The sequence below is a fragment of the Anolis carolinensis genome, chromosome 2 (assembly GCF_035594765.1).
Source record: "Anolis carolinensis isolate JA03-04 chromosome 2, rAnoCar3.1.pri, whole genome shotgun sequence".
Lineage (NCBI taxonomy): Eukaryota > Metazoa > Chordata > Lepidosauria > Squamata > Dactyloidae > Anolis > Anolis carolinensis.
The window spans coordinates 84,385,851-84,406,960 of NC_085842.1; the positions used below are offsets into that span (position 1 = coordinate 84,385,851).

At 42.8% G+C, this 21,110-nt stretch overlaps 1 protein-coding gene and 1 long non-coding RNA gene across 2 annotated transcripts in view; one reads left to right on the top strand and one right to left on the bottom strand.

Annotated features, from left to right (window-relative positions):
* The window catches only part of LOC100567769 (acylamino-acid-releasing enzyme), a 331,395-nt gene that overhangs the window by 256,525 nt on the left and 53,760 nt on the right, over positions 1 to 21,110 (bottom strand). The window lies entirely within an intron of this gene.
* Positions 257 to 9,544, top strand: LOC103277915 (uncharacterized). The gene is made up of 3 exons (XR_505766.3): positions 257 to 408; positions 4,879 to 4,931; positions 8,713 to 9,544. It is a non-coding gene; the product is annotated as an uncharacterized LOC103277915 (long non-coding RNA).

A 21,110-nucleotide genomic window follows, 5' to 3' on the forward strand; every position in this document is an offset into this window, starting at 1 on the left:
TTTAAAATTCACATTAAAATCTGGAGCACATGCACTGCTGCAGTGACACTGGAACCATCAGCCTTGCCAGCACATAACACCATTGCAATAAGACCACAAGGTGGGCAAAGGCACATTCTATTCATATACTTACATCCATCCTTACTTTCAGATCCTTTAAAATGTTGCTGTCAGCTAATATGTTTTATAAACCTTCCTGTTTTCTGCAAGGTTGAATTATGTATAGTAACAAGAACTTCTGCTTTATCAAGACAGTGTTTCAGCTAGCTGCCTGGTTGTGACTATTAAATTGGAAGAGCTCTGCAGCTGACTCCAATACAGAACCATGACTGATATAAGCAATGTCTGCACCATTCTGATAAGAACATTAGATGTCCCTGAATAAGATGTTGCTCAACATTAAAGCTGGTATGTCTACTGTTTCTGGTTTGTGTGTGTGTGTGTGTGTGTGTATGATTCATCATATTTAAGAGTGAAACAATTGCAAACACACAAAGCAGGATAACATTTCTTCCCACTATAAGCTATTGTGTGTCTTAACATATATTTGAACTGTCATCAGTAGGTAATGGTAAATTACTTGTACTACAAGAATTGACGCATCTATGTCTTTGGAGGAAAGGGGGTTCATGTTTAATTTCTTTAGTTTTATTTCTGTGGTGGGGAAAAATCAGCTGTGACATGTAGAAAATATCATTTCTATGACCTAAACCTTTGATCTCAAAGTGATGTACAAACTCTAGAACCAGAAAAAAATTGAAAATGCCTCAGGAAATGCAGGAAACATGCATTATCTATATGTCATTGTAATTACAAGGCATGTCTATGAGGTATCTCCCCACATTTCCAACTGATATTGCTAAAACATTTTTGTTGAAAATATGGTGTGTTGGAAGTGTAAGCCTTCTCCTCCCTTACTAAGAATAATACAGGGAAGAAATGACCACAGTGAAGGGTGGAAGGTTTGCTGCATCCTGCCTCTTTGGTATTGGCAACCAGAATCTGAGGATCTTTAGATGGAGCTCTCATTTAGAGCTTCTGAGATAGACCAGACTAAATATATCTCAAGTACAGAATAATGATTCTCACATTGGGCAATGAAATGCCTCTGGGAAATGTGCAAAAACTGCTCTGAGGAAACTATTGTTCTAGCACCCAACGATACCCTGACTTCAAATCTGGAGATTCCAGCCAGCCATCATGCATAACTGCAGCTGATAACCCTATCCATCATGAAAGTGTAAAATCCCTTTAAGAACTTTCTCAGCTAATGGTTACCTCACATCTTATGACAGTCAATTCCACAAATTAATTATATGTGCCATGCCTGTTTACTTACCCTAAATCAAATTTAATTGGAGTACCCTCAAATTCTCATCTCTGAAGGATAAATCTGCACTATCTTCCTTCAAATCATACATACTGTAATTATATACACCTCTGTCACACTCTTTTACCTTTTTCCCCCTAAATGAAAACCCCAGTACAGAAATACTGATCACATTTGTGTAGGGTTGAGCCATCACCACTGTACACAGTGTCACTTTATTTATTATTAAGATTTCTACCCCTCCCTTCAAGCACATTATCAGGGAAGCTAACAATAAAATATTTAACACACCATAGCATAAATAATACATAAAATAACCTAAACATAGAACACCTATTAAAGTTATTTGAAAATATTTTATATATAAAAGTAAAACATACTGTCAAAACTAAAAAGCCTCAGGGTTTTTAAAAGACCATTTCACTGGCCTGGGCCTTTCTATCTTGCCCCCAAAGACCGTCTCCATAGATTTCCTAAGTCAAACCTTTGTGCAGGAATAAATGAGAATAATTGTACATTTTGATAACAAATAATATAAGGAAAATAACAACTGATTTTAAGTACACACAATCCCCAAGTTATGAACAAGATAGGTTCTGTAGGTTTGTAATTACACGTGCCAGAGACCGCTGTGACATGCTTCTCACAAGAGCCATGACAGGTGCTGATGACTGCTAGACAGACCACAGGTTAATCCAATCCACCATGACTATCAACATCAACCCCATCACAGACTCCAAGGAAGAAAGATGAGGTGCAAAATGAATACCAAAGCCCTTCCGGAGCCCTGCAAATGAGCCCTTCTCCAAAAAACTCTCAAGGATCATTTACCCACAGAACACCCCAAAAATGTGGAGGAGCACTGGAACAAACTGAAGACCTCCATCATCACAGCCTGTGAAGAAACCATTGGATACCAAACAAAGAAACATCAAGAATGGTTTGACAATAATGATAAAGAGATCTAACAGTTAATTGATAAGAAAAGGAAAGCCTTCCAAACATGGCAGAGAGACACCAACTGCACTGCCAGTGCAAAAGCTGAGGTCCAAAGAAGGACCAGACAACTTAAGAACATCTAGTGGACAAAGAAGGCTGAAGAAATGAAACACTTGGCAGATACCTATGATGCTTAGGAATTTTTTTAAGCCACCAAGATCATCTACAGACCACGAAATCATGGCATACACCCTCTACGCTCATCAGACGGAACCAAACTACTGAAGGACAAAAAGTCAATCGCACTATGTTGGAAAGAGCACTACCACAACTTCCTGAATTGCAGCTCCACCAGCTCATTGAAAAAGTGTGGGTCACTGAGAAAATCCCAGCAGACTTCAAGGATGCCACCATCATCACTCTTTTCAAAATAGGAGATAGAACAGGCTGTGGAAACTATTGAGGTATCTCCCTTCTAACCTCTGCTGGGAAAATCTTTGCAAGAATCCTTGCAATCAGCCTTCTACCTGTCTCAGGAGACACCTTCCCAGAATCCCCGAATGCCCTCTGCCCCTCCAGAGAAACAGTGGACATGATCTTCACTGCACGGCAGCTCCACGAAAAAAGCAAGGAACAAGATCAACCTCTGTACATGGCATTCATCGACCTGGCAAAAGCACTTGAAACAGTGAATCGCAGTGCTCTCTGGACCATCCTCTGAAAAATCGGGTGCCCTGGCAACTTTGTGAACATCCTGAGGATCCTACAAGATGGCAACAGTCTTGGACAGCAGCAGTTCCCAAAGTGACTCATTTAAAGTGGAATCAGGTGTCAAACAGGGATGTCTTATTGTCCCTCACCTTATTTTCCATCTTCATTGCTATGATACTTCACCTTGTTGATGGGAAGCTTCCCACCAGAGTGGAAATCATCTATTGGACAGATGGCAAGCTATTTAACCTCAGCAGACTGAAAGCCAAAACCAAGGGCACAACAACATCTGTTATAGAACTCCAATATGCTGATGACAATGTAGCCTGTGTGCATTCAGAAGAAGATCTACACGGCACTCTAAACACCTTTGCAGAAGCATACGAGAAGCTCGGCTTCTCATTGAACATCGAATAAACTAAAGTGCTCTTCCAGCAGGCACCATCCAATCCATCTGCAATGCCAGGAATACAGCTTAATGGTGTAACATTAAAAAATGTTGACCATTTACATTACCTTGGCAGCCACCTCTCCACAAAAGTCAACATTGTCAACACCACCTAAGCTTTGCAAGAGCAGCAATTCTCCGAATGAAGCAGAGAGTGTTTGAGGATTGGGATATCTGTAGGGATACCAAGGTGTTTGTCTATAAAACTATTGTCTTCCCAACCCTGCTATATGCCTGCAAAACATGTACTGTCTACAGACATCACGTTCATCTCCTGGAAAGATTCCATCAGCACTGTCTCCAAATATCCTGCAAATCTCTTGGGAAGACAGGCAGACAAATGTCAGCATGCTGGAAGAAGCAAAGACCACCAGCATTGAAGTGATGCTCCTATACCATCAACTCCACTGGACTGGCTATGTTGTCCGAATGCCCGATCACCGTCTCCCAAAGAGTTACTCTACTCCTAACTCAAGAACGGGCAACGTAATGTTGGTGGACAGCAAAAGATATTTAAATATGGGCTCAAAGCCAACCTTAAAAATTGTGGCATAGACACAAAAAACTGGGAAGCCCTGGCCCTTGAGTGATCTAATTGGAGGTCAGCTGTTACCAACAGTGCTGCAGAATTCGAAGAGGCACAAATGGAGGATGACAGGGAGAAATGTGCCAAGAGGAAGGCACGTCAAGCCAACCCTGACTGGGACCGCCTTCCGTCTGGAAACTGATGTCTTCACTGCAGAAAACATGCAGGTCAAGAATAGGTCTCCACAGCCACCTACACATCCACCGTCAAGACAGTACACCTGGCAGTACATCCTCGAACTACGAGGGATTGTCTAAGTAAGTAAGTAAGTAGGTTTGTTCTTCATGTGAATGTGTAAGTCAGAACAGGTATACAGTATTTTAAAAATATAACTCCAAATAGATAGATAGATAGATAGATAGATAGATAGATAGATAGATAGATAGATAGATAGATAGATAGAGCTTTAGATAGCACAAGGAAGGGCTAACATCCCTGCAGTGTTTGTTTCAATGTCTGTGCCCCTGTTGAGAAGATTTCACCTCTCTTTCTGTCCCTGTGAGAATTGGATTTTGGAAAAAAAAAAAGCCTTGTTGTGGAAACAAGAATTGCTGGTAAAACTTCCATGGAGACACCTTTCCCCCATAATAACTCTTTCAGGGGTGAATTCTCCTTCCTAGGTATAGATTTCTCTCACTTCCTGTTGTCTTGCACCTGCTCTTAATGATGAATTGTTTGTAAGTCAGTTGTTTGTAACTCAGGGATTGCCTGTATGCATGTTGTCATCAAGGTTCATACGTCCTTGGCTCAGAATGGGAACTTCGATAACTTGATATTTTGCTCCCCAAGTGTTTCCACTAATTTTCTAATTAAAGTTTGGTAATAGTTAATTCCTCTTACTCTTTTTTACTTCTTTGGCTGCAGTGACAACAGCTATGCTGGCATACAGAAGGTTTCCCATACCCTTTTGCCAAAAGGTAATATTTTGGTAATATTTATTAATCTTGATCACTAGTTACATTATACAAACATGTCAGGTATCACAAACTTTGTGAAATGTATCAGCAAATAGACTTTTTTAAATATATTTTTTAAAAGACTCCTCTTTTCCCTTCAATTCAATTAACCTTGTCCCTTGCAGCAATACTAATTCTAAAATGCCATTGTTTTGAAGAAACACACTCATTTCAGTACCACCAACAAAAGGTTTTATGTTTGCACCCATGATTCTAAGATGCACCCCATTTTTTACAACCTCTTGGTAAACAGCAAAATTACTATATAGGCCAACAAAATTATGACTGTGGATTGAGCCCAATGTTATGTCAGTTTGTTGTATTTAATAACAATTATATGTGTTGTTTATGCTGTCTTTGCTCAGCTAAACCAAGGTTTTCATTTGACTCCAGTGAAAAGTGCTTTCTAATAGGAATACACTTGCTTATTATACATTTGCAGTAAAGACCTACATCCTTGGGGCTATCTTTGATCAAAAGCATTCACAGGACAAATAAAAGTGACATTTTAAATCAAAGCTAAAAATATCTTATTCTTCATAGTCCAATTAGCACAGCAATCCTTTCAAAATAAAGGCAAATGCTGCAGACACAATGGAACTGGTGGATATGGCTGGAAATGTCATCTATTTTAGTCAGTTTCTCAGACTAATTCCAACTTTTCTCTTCTCTTATAGTATCGCTTATTAACTTAGCTGCTTCACTTACTTCAGAACACTTCATTTCTCCTTATTTCTTTATAAAACCTGAGGCTAATCAAATATATCTCAGACAAGTGATAGAGCAAACACATATCTTGCTCCCTCTGATAGAATGTATTAAATGTCTCATTCGTCTTTAATACAAACTTGCTGATAACATTTCCATATTTATTAAAAACTAAATTATGACTAAGAGCAAAATCTCATAACTTCAAGGAAGACATGGCTGGATCCATAAGATTTTACAGACCCCTATGAGACATTCATTAGGGCCAAACTTCATCCCTTCTGCAATTGAATGTCTCCTACAAGCTGGCCCAGTGCTAAAAAACAAGCAAGATATCCTCTGATGGTTTTTAATGGGAAAATGTGCTCTTTCCATGTAGTCCCTGTGTGTTTAAGTCAAGAATGGGCTATAGGCTTGCCTTAGTTGAGAGCAACTTTTTTGTTTGATGCTACTGATGGTTATAGTTGTTTCTTGTTATCCTTGTTTTCAATTATTATTTCCTCTGCATATAAATTACTAGCTGTGCCCGGCCACGCGTTGCTGTGGCGAAGTCTGGTGGTATGGGAAATAAAGTATTGAGGAATTGGTGGTAGTTAAGGTCAAGGGTAAAGGTTTTCCCCAGACATTAAGTCCAGTCGTGTCTGACTCTGGAGGTTGGTGCTCATCTCCATTTCTAACCCGAAGAGCCGGCGTTGTCCGTAGACTCCTCCAAGGTCATGTGGGATGACTACATGGAGCGGCGTTACCTTCCCGCCGGAGCAGTACCTATTGATGCACTCACATTTGCATGTTTTCGAACTTCTGGGTTGGCAGAAGCTGGGGCTAACAGTGGGGGCTCTCTCCGCTCCCCCAATTCAAACCTGTGGCCTTTCGGTCCAGAAGTTCAGCAGCTCAGCGCTTTAACACGCTGCGCCATCAGGGGATATTATTTCCTAAAGGTTGTGAATATACAATATTTCTGATTGGTTTTTTTTGTTTGTTGGAGGCAAGTATGAATGCTGCAATTAGGAAAAATGATTAGGATGTAATGGCCTTGCAGCTTTAAAGCCTGGCTGTTTCCTCCCTGAGTGAATTTTTTGTTGGGAGGTGTTAACTGGCCCTGATTGTTTCCTGTCTGGAATTCCCTTGTTTTCAGAGTGGTGTTGTTTGCGATATTTTATGTGCTTCTACTGTGTGTGGCCCTGAGAAAACAGAGGATTTTCCAGACTTTGATGATGGGAATACTTTGTTGGGAGGTGTTAGCTGGCCCTGATTCTTTCCTGTTTGTAATTCCCTTGTTTTCAGAGTGGTGTTGTTTGCGATATTTTATGTGCTTCTACTGTCTGTGGCCCTGAGAAAACAGGATTTGCCAGACTTTGATGATGGGAATACTTTGTTGGGAGGTGTTAGCTGGCCCTGATTGTTTCCTGTGTGGAATTCCCCTGTTTATTTACTGTCCTGGTTTTAGAGATTATATTGTTCTGCATTATTCTATCCCAGTAATTATTTCATATTAAAGAAGAATCTCACTTATCCAACATTCGCTTATACAATGTTCTGGATTATCCAACGCAGTCTGCCTTTTCATAATCAATGTTTTTGTAGTCAGTGTTTTAAATTCATTGTGATATTTTAGTGGTAAATTTGTAAATACAGTACAGTAGAGTCTCACTTATCCAACATAAACGGGCCGGAAGAACGTTGGATAAGCGAATATGTTGGATAATGAGGAATTAAGGATAACCCTATTAAACATCAAATTAAGTTATGATTTTACAAATGAAGCACCAAAACATCATGTTAGACAACAAATTTGGCAGAAAAAGTAGTTCAATACGCAGTAATGCTATATAGTAATTACTGTATTTATGAATTTAGCACCAAAATATCACGATATATTGAAAGCATTGACTACAAAAATGCGTTGGATAATCCAGAACGTTGGATAAGCGAGTGTTGGATAAGTGAGACTCTACTGTAAATAATAAATAGCATTACTGCGCATGGAACTACTTTTTCTGTCAAATTTGTTGTATAATATGATGTTTTGGTGCTTAATTTGTATAACGATTACCTAATTTGATGTTTAATTGGCTTTTCCTGAATCCCTTCTTATTATCCAACATATTCACTTATCCTGCCAGCCTGTTTACGTTGGATAAGTGAGACTCTACTGTATATTTCTAATCTTATATTATCTGCTCAGAACTGGATTATATGAGGCTCCTTCTTCACAGCTGTATAAAATGCACACTGAAGTGGATTATATGGTAGTGTGGAGTCAAGATAATCCAGTGCAAAGCAGATAATATAAGATTATAAATGGGTTATATAGCTGTGTGGAAGGGCCTTGAGTCTACACTGCCATATAATCCAGTGCAAATTAGATAATCTGTGGAAGAAGTCTAAGTGAGGCCTAAATCTGCCTGTCCCCTAACTGAAACCTGGCTGTCCCTTGGTTGCTAGGCAACCAAGTGGGCAGAGATTAGCCCTCTAAACTGGCAGCAATTGGATAAAAAATTATTGCTCTCCCTCTAATTCGGACTTTATTTTTCTTTTCTTTTTGTTGTATCAACCCTGAGGCGTGGATGATGGGTTGTGTTGTCAAATTTTGAGGTTGGGGGGCCTGTACTTTTGTTGTTTTGTGAATTGCCGTGATGCCATCACTCTTTTATATATATAGATTACAGTGTTGAAATTTAATTACTGTGGGGTAGCATGCTATAGTGTTTTGGCCACTGGACTACAGATCTAGAAACCACAGTTCAATTCCTCACCCAACCATGGAAACCCATTGGATGACTTGGGGAGATACACACCTTCGCTCCAGAAAGTCCCTTAGTTTGCCATAAATTGGAAGTAACTGGAAGGCCTATGGCAACAATTAATTTTAATGAATCAATTTATTATCCATGTATTTTTAATTATTAGGCATTGTTTAGTTTAATTTCCCATTTTATAGTTTGTGTTATTTTCTTTATTTGATAGTTGTACATCTTATATGAACTGAAAATTTTGGAACTAATGAAGATTTAATTCTCTCCCCTCTCAACAGTATGAGAAGTAATATGCCTCACCCATCAAGACAAATCAGGTCACTCTTCCTGCCATCACCAATTACTGTGAGCTGAAGTAGAAAAGCAACAGGAGGAAGAAGGAAGAAAGGTTAAAGGAGGAGGCAACATAAGATATGAGAAAGGTGGTCATTAAGCTCATTTAGGGCAACTAGCAAGGAAGACAGTAAAACTGAAAAAGGTACCTCAGGGTGAAGGAAACTTTGTTAAAAATTATATAATTTTTTAAATATTATATAAAATACATAGATGAAGAAATCCGATCACATTTTAAACTTTCCCCCCACATTTCTGGGGTGCATCTACTTTTCTTGTACAATCTATGGATTGTTTTCTTCTAGTGGTGTGGGGGATGCCTCATTCTTCCAGGCAAAGTTGGAAGTTGTGGGAGAGGTTTACCCACTATCTTTGGACTCGTGGGGGGGGGGGGGGGGTGAGGAGCTTTGAGTTCTCTGTTGCAGATTTGCTGCCATGGAAAACTGCTTCAAAAATCTATCCTCGAATTTTGGTGACAGACTGTGCCATGAAGAGATCATGCTACTGACCTCTTCATTTTTAAGAAACGCATCTTACATCTGAAAAGTAACTTGGGTCCCCTATATCTGCAAAAGTCACTTTTTCCTCTGGTAAAGTTCTTCACCATGTATAATTCTGCCCTGGAAGTCATTTCTTACCAGAATATTTGAATGAAATATTTGAAGTTACATTCTCTAGGCTTCTAAGAATCAAAGAAATAATGAGTTAAACTGAAGCTCTAACATATTTTGAAGAAAAACAAGAATATTATTCAAGATTAAACAGAGTTGCAATCATTGTATTCTTTCAAGTCATTTCCAAGTCACAGTGACCCTATGGTGAACCTAGCATGCAGTTTAATTGGCAAGGTTTGTTTAGAGATTGTCTGCCTTTGATGCTTAGAGAACAGGCTTGAGCAAATTTTTCGTTAGTTCATTAAATTCGTTTAAAATTCGTTTCGTAATTACTTTTGAATTGATATTGAAACATCTGCTCACTGCCTTACAAATATTACGAATTTGAATAATAAAAGTACCTTTTTTTCGTTTGTTTCTGATGTCTTCGGATCCCCCCCCCCTGCGGGGACCACACCAGCTCAGTAGAAGCCTTCCGTGAAGCAGGGAGGGAGCGAAGAGAAGAGAGAAGAGCCATGCCTGCCTGCGCTTGGTCTTCTCCTCGCCCTGCCTCGCCCTGGAGCCGCCGTTTGGTTTTGCTTCTTCAGCCAGGCTTAAAGGGGAATACCAAAACAAGGCTTGCCTTCCTAAACGGAATCCTTAGAGCCAGAGGATATCCCTTTAAGAGATATCTCCACTGAGGAGATCTCCCGGAAAGGATTCTGGCACCAGCTCAATTGCAACAGATTCAGTGCCATGTCATGTGAGCTGTAGTTTTACAAAGTCCCTAGCCTTCCCTGCAGAAGAGAGCCAGTACCATGCCAAACTACAACTCCCAGTTTTCTGTCAAATTGTTTTGGATTTCTACTCCTACAATTCCTAACTCCAGACATGGGCAAAGTTTGCCCTTGCCTGGTATAGAAGCATTCTATTCTTCTCCAGACATGCCAACAGTATTAAGTGATAAAATCTTGGGCATTTTTTCCTTTAATGCTAAAAGTTCATAGGTTGTTCAGCAACAGCCTACTGGCTGGGTTGCTATGAGTTTTCCGGGCTCTATGGCCATGTGCCAGAAGCATTCTCTCCTGACGTTTCACCCACATCTGTGGCAGACATACTCAGAGGTTTTGACGTCTGTGCGAAGCTAGGCAAGTGGGGTTTATATCTGTGGAAGGTCCAGGGTGGGAGAAAGAACTCTTGTCTGTGGGAGGCAAGTGTGAATGTTTCAATTGGTCACCTTGATTAGCATTGAATAGCCTTGCAGCTTCAAAGCCTGGCTGCTTCCTACCTGGGGGAATCCTTTGTTGGGAGGTATTAGCTGGCCCTGATTGTTTCCTGTCTGGAATTCCCATTTTCTGGGTGTTGTTCTTTTACTGTCCTGATTGTAGCTTTTCTGTAGCTAAAAATGCATATAAAATTGATTCTATAGGGAGGATAAATGATTGGATTTCAACTCCTACAGCTTAGCTTTCTCTGCCAATAATGGTACCATACCAAACTAAAGCTCCCAAGATTCTGTAGCAGTGAGCCATCTTGGATATTGTAAGGGATTTATTATTATTATTATTATTATTATTATTATTATTATTATTATTATTATTATTATTAGACCTTGCTCCCAGGAAGGTGCCTTCGCTGTGGCTCCCAACTTATCTATCTACCTTTCCACATATTCTCCACATTGTGTGTATGTGTATGTATATTATATATACATGAGTCCCGATGGCGAAGTGTGTTAAAGCACTGAGCTGCTGAACTTGCAGACCAAAAGGTCCCAGGTTCAAATCCCGGGAGCAGAGTGAGTGCCCGCTGTTAGCTCCAGCTTCTGCCAACCTAGCAGCTTGAAAACATGCCAATGTGAGTAGATCAATAGGTAATTGATCTGTGGAGGGAAGGTAATGGCACTCCATGTAGTCATGCCGGCCACATGACCTTGGAGGTGTCTATGGACAACACTGGCTCTTGGGCTTAGAAATGGAGATGAGCACCAACCCCCAGAGTCAGACATGACTGAACTTAACGTCAAGGGATACCTTTACCTTTACCTATATACACACACACACACACATATGCAGGGACTATATATATATATATATATATATATATATATATATATATATCACACACACACCAATTTAACAAAGTTTCAGCCACAAAAACAAAGTTTCTGAAGTAGAACAATGACTTTCACAGTAAAGACAACCCAATTTAACAGGAAATAAGACTTTCAAACCAGGAACAGATTTCGGCAATTATTAAAAAATGGTTTATTATAAAGGCTATGAAAATTCGCCAAAAATCAGAGGACAAGGGAAACGTTCCAAATTTTGGTGGGCTATCAGTGTTAAATGTGTTCTACCACTGTACCAAGTTTGAAGAAGATCACTCAAAAAATGAGGGCGGGAGAGTCCTGTAAAATCTCCCCTCGTGCTGTTTTTTTTTGGCCACTGCGCATGCGCGTCCACCATTAACGAATTACTTTTGAAACTAACGAATTTTCGTTAATTTCGAATTTTTGGGGGGGCAAAATTCGGAAATGACATCAGAAACGAAATGCTGGCGCCCCCTACTTTTGAAACGAGTTTAGAATCAATTTTTTCATGGATCGCTCAAGCCTATTAGAGAATATGGTATGCCCAAGATTACCAAATAAGTTTTCATGGATGAGTAGGGATTCTCTACCCTCCAAGTGTCTTAATTTGGCTGGGATAATCTGTCCCACATTTGAAGCTGCCTTTAAAATATCCCAGTTTCTTTCTCCAACAGGCTTGTGCAAAAGTAAATTCTTGAGCTTCTAGTTTGTGTACCCTGCCTCAATCTTCTAAATATATTTTTCTTTGTTCAAGAGTACTTAAATTATATTGTCCCTAGAAACTCTAGAAATATCAAATGGATTACAGTTGTTCAGAGATCCAGTAAAGTATACTGGTTCACCATCCAAGAGCTCTGATCTTTACCACTCTACAGCATGTTTTCATTAATGAGGCAGAGTAGAGTTCAGCATGGTACACCTGTATACACCACTGGCTCCATGCAGTTAAAATTAAAAGACTAGCACATAGTTGCGTACTACTTCAATAGGTTTCATTCCAAGTCACTTGTCCTGTGGTTGACATTAGTGATCCTGCTGAAAATATTAATAACTAGTTTTTCTTTTAATTATAAACAACTGAGATAATTTCAATGGCAGATATCACAAATCCATGCTTCAATGGCCTCCTAAAATCATAAGCTTGAAATCTGAGAGCATTCAGATATCCTTGTTAAATGCTCTTCATGCTGCCCTTGACAAAACAGCAATTGCAAGGAATGCACACAGCTTTTGACATACAACAGTTGTTGCCTTTGCTACCTGCTGCTTTAATTACTTTTCACCCCAATGTTCACACTCTCACAAAGAAAAACCCTTACGCCTACATCCTCTGAAGAAAGCCTAATGTTTCCATTTGAGCCGCCCATACTGTTTGTAATACCTCTTTAAATGCATCAGAACTCCTGCTTCGTCTTACTCATTTTTTTTAATAGTGGCAGAATATGTGGCAGCCTATGGATGACAGAATCTAAAGAGGACTGTCAGTAAAACTACTTGTCTAATTCACAGCAAATAATGCATCCAACCTATTTATTAGCACTCGCTTCACCTTTTTGTTTTGCTACAACACCCTGTTCATTACTTTCCGCTAGTCTTCACATCAAACTAGGGAAACTGAGCAGGGAAGCAATTTGAACTCTTTGCACATAAAACAACCTTGAATGTTATTGATTCTGAAAAATACCATCCACTGTATAGTGGTGATAACTTGTTATTTCTATTTAATAGATAGAAAAGTATACAAAGCAAAGAATTCACAAAACTGATGCTAAGAATCAAGCCATTATGTAAAACATTACTCAGCTATAGTTCCTTCTAAAAAAGATTAAAAATTCAGTAACAACTAAAAAAGCAAGAAATTTCAAATTACAGAAACTTAAAAGAACAGGTATATTTAGTTCACAGTCAAGCTAGGTAGTGCATCTGGGGAACATAACAAAGTAGATCTATAAAAAGAATGCCAGATGCTTATATATTTCTTATATAAAAGACTAACATGGGGACACAAAACACACAAAAATGCCAATTGAGTTTATTTTTTGTCTTTTAGTTCCTACACTGGAACATTTTAAAATACATTTTTAAATTTAAACTAGATACGAAAAAGGTTTAACAGTACAATGCCAACCCATAAACACATAGGGTTAGGATAAGGCAGAAAACAGTTTTTGCTGGGGAAAATGATTTCCTGTTAACTACAGTTCTTATCTTCCAGTTCATCTGCGAAACAGAACAATCTTCCAGCAGAACTGTTCTGTTAGCAAAAGAACCCCCAAAAGGCTGGAAAAGAGTCAAACTACAAAATTAGCAGGATTACACCACACCTCAATGTCTTCCAGCGTAGGGACACAGCAGAGGCGGTCCAACCATAAGGCGAACTAGGCACTTGCCTGTGGCGCCATCATCCCGGGGGCGCCATCGTCCTGGGAGGAGGGCACCATTCTCCACCTCCTTCTCTTTCGGGCCTTCCGTGCTGGGCCTCCCGGTGCCCGCATGTCACGACCCTGGCTACAGAGCACCAATAACCATACGCAGAGGCCAGATTCTATCTAATATCTTTATTAAGGAAATATATAAAGTTAGTAAAAGCAAATGTAAAAGTTAGTCCAGAAGCAGACCTTTCAGGAAAGGTCAAAATTAGTCCAAAGAAATAATGTCCAAAATGAAATATTGAGGTCCAAAGTTGTAATCCAATAACCGAAACACTCACTTTGCCAGGCAAAGTGAGGGGAGATGACAAGGTCCTTTAGTCCATAAACTTGAGCAAGGCTAGGAAATAACTTGATACTTGAAACAAGGCTTAAAACGTGGAACAAGGTAACTAGGAACAAGAACAAGGTCCGTGGAGTAACTTGGTAAAATCCGTGGAACAAGGCAAGGATTGGTCCTGGGAAACAAGGCAAAGTCCGTAGATAAACAAAGGCTGGGTAGCAAGGCGAAGGCTGGATAGCAAGGCAAGGCTTGAGCAGGAGCGAGGCTTGAATCGGAGCGCGCTGTCCAGACACAACTCGCTCCGTAGGCTGACGAATTGACTCCGCGAAGTTACTACGCGGGTAAAAAACCTATATAGAGTCTATCTTTCCCACCGAAGCAGTTCTCTGGGAATCAGAAACGAAAGCTAAACTCTGAGACCAGATGTTAAACTCCTTAAAGATTCTCACGAGAAGCAGTCTTAATTGGCTACATTCTTAGCTGCAATCCTCGCACTCCTGCGCGAAGCTGATTCCAAACTTCTCTGTTGTTTACAAAACTCCCGGCGCAAGAACACGGGAGAAGTAGGCTCTGGGCTTGTTTGACATACTTCTGGGAGACAACTTTCTTGCAGGTGCAAGGTTCCCAGATCTGCCTGGGAAAGATCTGGCTGAGAGGAATCCAGTTCAGACTGGGAAGGTAAAAAACCCAAGTTTTCATCTTCATCAGGAATTACAATGTCCTGAGCAGGACTACAAGGCCCATGGGTCATCACACTATCCCCCTCCTCAAGGCCCCTCCCAAACTGGGGCCCTCTCCCCGAGGCGCGAGGTCGCGGCTTGGCGGGATAGGTCTGATGAAAGCGACGGGTTAGTTCAGGAGCATGGACTGTGGAGGCGTCTTCCCAAGAGCGTTCCTCAGGGCCAAAACCCACCCAGTCAATGAGATATTGTAGGCGGCGGCGGTGAAAGCGAGAATCCAAAATGTCCTCAACCTCGAACTCCTCCTCCCCATTCATCAAAACAGGAGGGGGGGCCGGTTGGTCTGTATCAGGACGCACACCATCCGCCGGAAGGAGCAGGGAACGGTGAAACACTGGGTGAATGCGCATTGAACGCGGAAGTTGGAGTTTGAAAGTCACGGGGTTTAATTGCGCCACCACTGGATAGGGGCCAATGAAACGGGCATCTAACTTCCGGCAAGGGCGGTGGGAGGGCAGGAAGCGAGTGGACAGAAAAACCCGATCTCCTACCTTGATTTCGGGGCCCGGCTGGCGGTGTTTGTCCGCGTGACGTTTATAGTCCTCCTTGGCTTGGTCCAGTTGCTGGAGCAAAAGTTGTTGCACCGCTGTGAGTTCCTGCAGCCAATCCTCCGCTGCGGGAACTTCTGAAGTTTCAATGACAGGGGGAAAGAAACGTGGATGGAAGCCGTAGTTTGCAAAGAACGGCGTTTCCTTTGTAGAAGCTTGAATTCCATTGTTGTAGGCAAACTCAGACAGTGGTAACAGAGAAGCCCAATTGTCCTGTTGGTAGTTTACATAACAGCGAAGATACTGCTCCAAAGTGGCATTGGTGCGCTCCGTTTGCCCATCTGTTTGGGGATGATGAGCTGAAGATAAGCGAGAGTCTATGCCCAATAGTTTTTGTAGCGCCTTCCAAAAACGAGAGGTGAATTGAGATCCACGGTCTGTGACTAAACTCTTGGGCAATCCATGTAGTCTGAAAACATGTTGAAGGAATAGATCCGCAGTCTCTTTGGCCGTGGGGAGGCCTTCGCAGGGAATGAAATGGGCTAACTTGGTGAAAAGGTCCACCACCACTAAGATCGTGGTGAATCCACAGGAAGGTGGTAGGTCAGTGATGAAATCCGCAGAAATTATTTCCCATGGGCGAGATGGGGTAGGAAGGGGGTGTAAAAGCCCTGAGGGCTTCTCCCTTCTTATCTTGGAGCGCTGGCATACTGGGCAGGTGTTGACATATTTTTCCACGTCCTTGCGGATCTTGGGCCACCAAAAGTCCCTTAGGATCAGATGCATGGTTTTAAATAGTCCGAAGTGTCCTGCTGGTTTGCAATCATGACACAGACGAAGCGCTTTTTCCCTGCCCGGTCCGGGTGGGATATAAACATGATTTCTATAGCAAAGCAGCCCATCCTTAAGCGAAAAGGGAAAATGCAGACCTTGGCGAAGTTGGTCCCGCGCCCAGGCATCTGCTTGCTGACTAGCCCTGATTTCTTGAGCACAGAGGGGTCCTGGAGTAGAGGAAGTTGAACCAATGGGAATGGATTTGGTGTTCCCCACTGTGAGCGTGGCAAAGTTCCCGGGTTGTAATAGTTGGGATTCAAAGGACTCCTTGCGTCCTGCAGCGTATTCCGGTTTACGTGACAGGGCGTCTGCTTGCTTGGTCTGGGCTGGGGTCACATAATGAATCTGGAAGTCGAAACGTTCGAAGAATAAAGCCCAACGTTGCTGCCTCTGATTTAGTTTGCGGGCAGTTCTTAGATGTTCTAGATTACGATGATCAGTGTGGACTTCAATGGGAAATTTGGCCCCTTCTAGCCAATGTCTCCAAGTTTCAAAGGCTGCCTTTATGGCCAGTAGTTCTTTTTCCCAAATGGTGTAATTCCTCTCTGGTGTGGTTAGTTGACGAGAGTAAAAGGCACAGGGATGGAGGTGATCTCCCACCGGTTGTAAGAGTACAGCCCCAATTGCCACATCAGAGGCGTCCGCTTGCACAACAAAAGGGGTTCCAGGATCTGGGTGCTGTAGAATTGGCTGGGAGGTGAATAGTTTCTTTAGTTGCTGGAACCCTTTCTCTGCTTGATCAGTCCAGCGGAAAGGCTGCTTTCCACGGATGCAGCTAGTGATGGGGTCGGACCAGCGGGCAAAATCTGGAATGAACTTGCGGTAATAGTTCGCGAACCCCAAGAAACGCTGCACCTCTTTCTTGTTAGTTGGCGCCCGCCATTCCAATACTGCTGAAACCTTGGCTGGATCCATGGAAAGCCCTAGAGGCGAGATGCGGTAACCAAGGAAATCTACCTCTTGTAGATCAAAGGCGCATTTTTCCAGCTTGGCATAAAGTCCATGATCCCGCAATCGTTGTAACACCATTTTGACGTGGTTCTCATGTTCTGATTGTGATCTAGAAAACACCAAAAAATCGTCCAGGTAGATTATCAAGAACCTGTCTAGATAGTCCTGAAAAATGTCATTGACAAAATGCTGGAACGTTGCGGGAGCTCCGCATAAACCGAAATTCATAACTCGGGACTCGAATAATCCGAATTTGGTCTGGAAGGCGGTCTTCCACTCGTCCCCTTCCCTGATGCGAACTAAGTTGTAAGCCCCCCGAAGATCCAGCTTGGTGTAAACCTTGGCTCCTCGAAGCCGATCCAGTAGATCCGAGATTAAAGGCAGGGGATAGCTGTTCCGCTTGGTGATATTGTTCAATGCTCTGTAGTCCACCACCAAGCGTAGTTCCCCTGACTTCTTCTTCACAAACATCACTGGGGAGGCGGCTGGGGATTGAGAGGGTCTGATGAATCCCTTGCGAAGGTTTGTCTCTAGGAATTCCCTGAGAGCTTCTTGCTCTGGTTCAGTCAGGGAGTAGAGATGCCCTCGCGGGATCGGGGCCCCCTCCACCAAGTCAATGGCACAGTCATAAGGTCTATGTGGGGGTAATTTTTCGGCTTCTTTCTCATTGAATACATCCCAATACTCGGAGTACTTCTTTGGCAAGGTGATGATGGGCTCGGTGTCTGTGGCATGGCAGACCTTGGCTACGAGGCAATGGTTTTGGCAGTACGGTGAAGCAAACTGCAGTTCTCTGTTGGACCAGGAGATGTTAGGGTCGTGGAGAGTCAGCCATGGAATTCCCAAAATCACAGGGAAATGGGGAACCTCGGTAACAAAGAAGGAAATCTCTTCCATATGTTCCCTTATCCACATCCTGGTGGGTTCCGACCACTGACTTACGGGGCCCGTCTTGAGGGGGCGGCCGTCTATGGCTTGCACCACACGGGCATTCTTGAAATCATGATATTGTAATCCCAGAGAGTCGGCATACTCTCTATCAATGAAATTGTTGGTAGCTCCAGAGTCTATCATGGCGTGGATCATGACGGGTCCCCTTTTTGCTGACCATAATGTGACCACGAGAAGGAACAGGACCCCGGTTGGCGGCTCTTGAATGGATTTTTTGACCGGGTTGGCGAGCCTCTCTACACCCGGTCGTTGGCTTCCCCCGCCGGCTGTGTGCCAGTCGGCTCAGACGCCTTCGTCTCCGTGGAGGACGCCGCCGCAAGACGGGCGGCAGGCTTCCCTTTGGCTGGGCACTCTCTGGCGAAGTGGCCCCCGTTCCCGCAGTACCAACAGAGGTTTAAGCGTTGACGACGGGCCTTCTCGGCGGCATCTAGTCTGGGACGCACATTGCCCAACTGCATCGGCACCTCCTCGCCTCCTCTGGGGTATGGGGTTGGCGGTGGGGGTCTCCACACTGGACGTGGCTGAATGCTGGCGGGAGCGGGGGGTTTTGCCCCGGCTCTACTGCCCTGGCCTCGAACCCACTGTTTCCTGTTGGCAATCATGACTTCAGCCCGTAAACATTGATCAATGAGTGCCTCGAGGGTCTGGGGAGGATCCACCTTGGAGATTTCTTCCAGCATTTCAATGTTGAGACCCTCTCGGAATTGTCCTCTGAGGGCTACATCGTTCCAGCCGGTGTTGTGGGCCAGCACTCGGAACTCGGCTATATACTGAGACATAGGTCTGTCTCCTTGGAAAAGGCGACGGAGTTTGTGACCGGCTGCCTCCAAATTGTCCTCGATTCCCCAAGTCTCCTTGAGGTGGTCCAAGAAGTGTTGCGCTGATCTTAGGTGTGGAGAGGCTTGGTCGAACAGTGCCGTCGCCCAATTGGCCGCTGGCCCGTCTAGAAGACTGTAAACCCACGCCACTTTGATGTCTTCTTGGGGAAACTCGGCATCACGGGCCTCTAGATAAGCTTGACATTGGCGACGGAAAACATGAACCTTAGAAGCTTCTCCAGTAAACTTGGTAGGCAACGCCATGGCCGGGAGGCGGATTCCGCGCTCCCGCAAGCCCTTTATTTCTCCATCCTGGGCGTTGAGTCTGTCGCGGATGCGATCCACTTCGTCCTTGCTGATGGTGTAGCTCAGTGGCTGCCCACCGGGCACGGTTCCGGTAGACATTCTGGCCGAGGTTAATTGGTGCTTAGGGTGGCGGAGTCAAACTGTCACGACCCTGGCTACAGAGCACCAATAACCATACGCAGAGGCCAGATTCTATCTAATATCTTTATTAAGGAAATATATAAAGTTAGTAAAAGCAAATGTAAAAGTTAGTCCAGAAGCAGACCTTTCAGGAAAGGTCAAAATTAGTCCAAAGAAATAATGTCCAAAATGAAATATTGAGGTCCAAAGTTGTAATCCAATAACCGAAACACTCACTTTGCCAGGCAAAGTGAGGGGAGATGACAAGGTCCTTTAGTCCATAAACTTGAGCAAGGCTAGGAAATAACTTGATACTTGAAACAAGGCTTAAAACGTGGAACAAGGTAACTAGGAACAAGAACAAGGTCCGTGGAGTAACTTGGTAAAATCCGTGGAACAAGGCAAGGATTGGTCCTGGGAAACAAGGCAAAGTCCGTAGATAAACAAAGGCTGGGTAGCAAGGCGAAGGCTGGATAGCAAGGCAAGGCTTGAGCAGGAGCGAGGCTTGAATCGGAGCGCGCTGTCCAGACACAACTCGCTCCGTAGGCTGACGAATTGACTCCGCGAAGTTACTACGCGGGTAAAAAACCTATATAGAGTCTATCTTTCCCACCGAAGCAGTTCTCTGGGAATCAGAAACGAAAGCTAAACTCTGAGACCAGATGTTAAACTCCTTAAAGATTCTCACGAGAAGCAGTCTTAATTGGCTACATTCTTAGCTGCAATCCTCGCACTCCTGCGCGAAGCTGATTCCAAACTTCTCTGTTGTTTACAAAACTCCCGGCGCAAGAACACGGGAGAAGTAGGCTCTGGGCTTGTTTGACATACTTCTGGGAGACAACTTTCTTGCAGGTGCAAGGTTCCCAGATCTGCCTGGGAAAGATCTGGCTGAGAGGAATCCAGTTCAGACTGGGAAGGTAAAAAACCCAAGTTTTCATCTTCATCAGGAATTACAATGTCCTGAGCAGGACTACAAGGCCCATGGGTCATCACACCGCAATGGGCCTTCCGGCCAGCATGGACCCACTTTCGCACCACGTGAGCCCACCTTTGGGGCCTTCAGAGATTGTGAGGTCTGTGGGAAGTTGAAAGTTAGGTATGTGGGGTTTATATATCTGTAAAAGATCCAGGGTGGGAGAAAGAACTTTTCTTTGAAGCAGGTGTGAATGTTGTAATTAATCACCTTGATTAGCATTTAATGGCCCTGTGGCTTCAAGGCCTGGCTTCTTCTTGCCTGGGATAATCTTTTTTTGGGAGGAGTTAGCTGTCCCTGATTGTTTACTGTCTGGATTTCTTCTGTTTTCAGAGTGTTGTTCTTTATTTATTGTTCTGATTTTAGAGTTTTTTTTAATACTGAGGGCTATCTGGGTTATCTAAGTCCACACTGCCCTATATCCTTGTTCAATGTTTAGTTCTAAATTCGCAAATATAGTAATTCCTACATAACATTACCATGTATTGAACTGCTTTTTCTATTGATTTGTTGTAAAACATGATGTTTTGGTGCTTAATTTGTAAAATCATAATGTAATTTGATGTTTAATAGGCTTTTCCTTTATCCTTTCTTATTATCCAACATTTTTGCGTATCCAATGCTTTTATTTTTCAGTGATTGGTTTAGGGGGGGGGGGGGGGCGCCAAAATTCTGTTCGCCTACACTTGAAAAATACCTAGGGCCGGCTCTGGGACACAGTCACAATGCTGGAACATATTCAGGCTTTTTGTTGATCTGTATTAT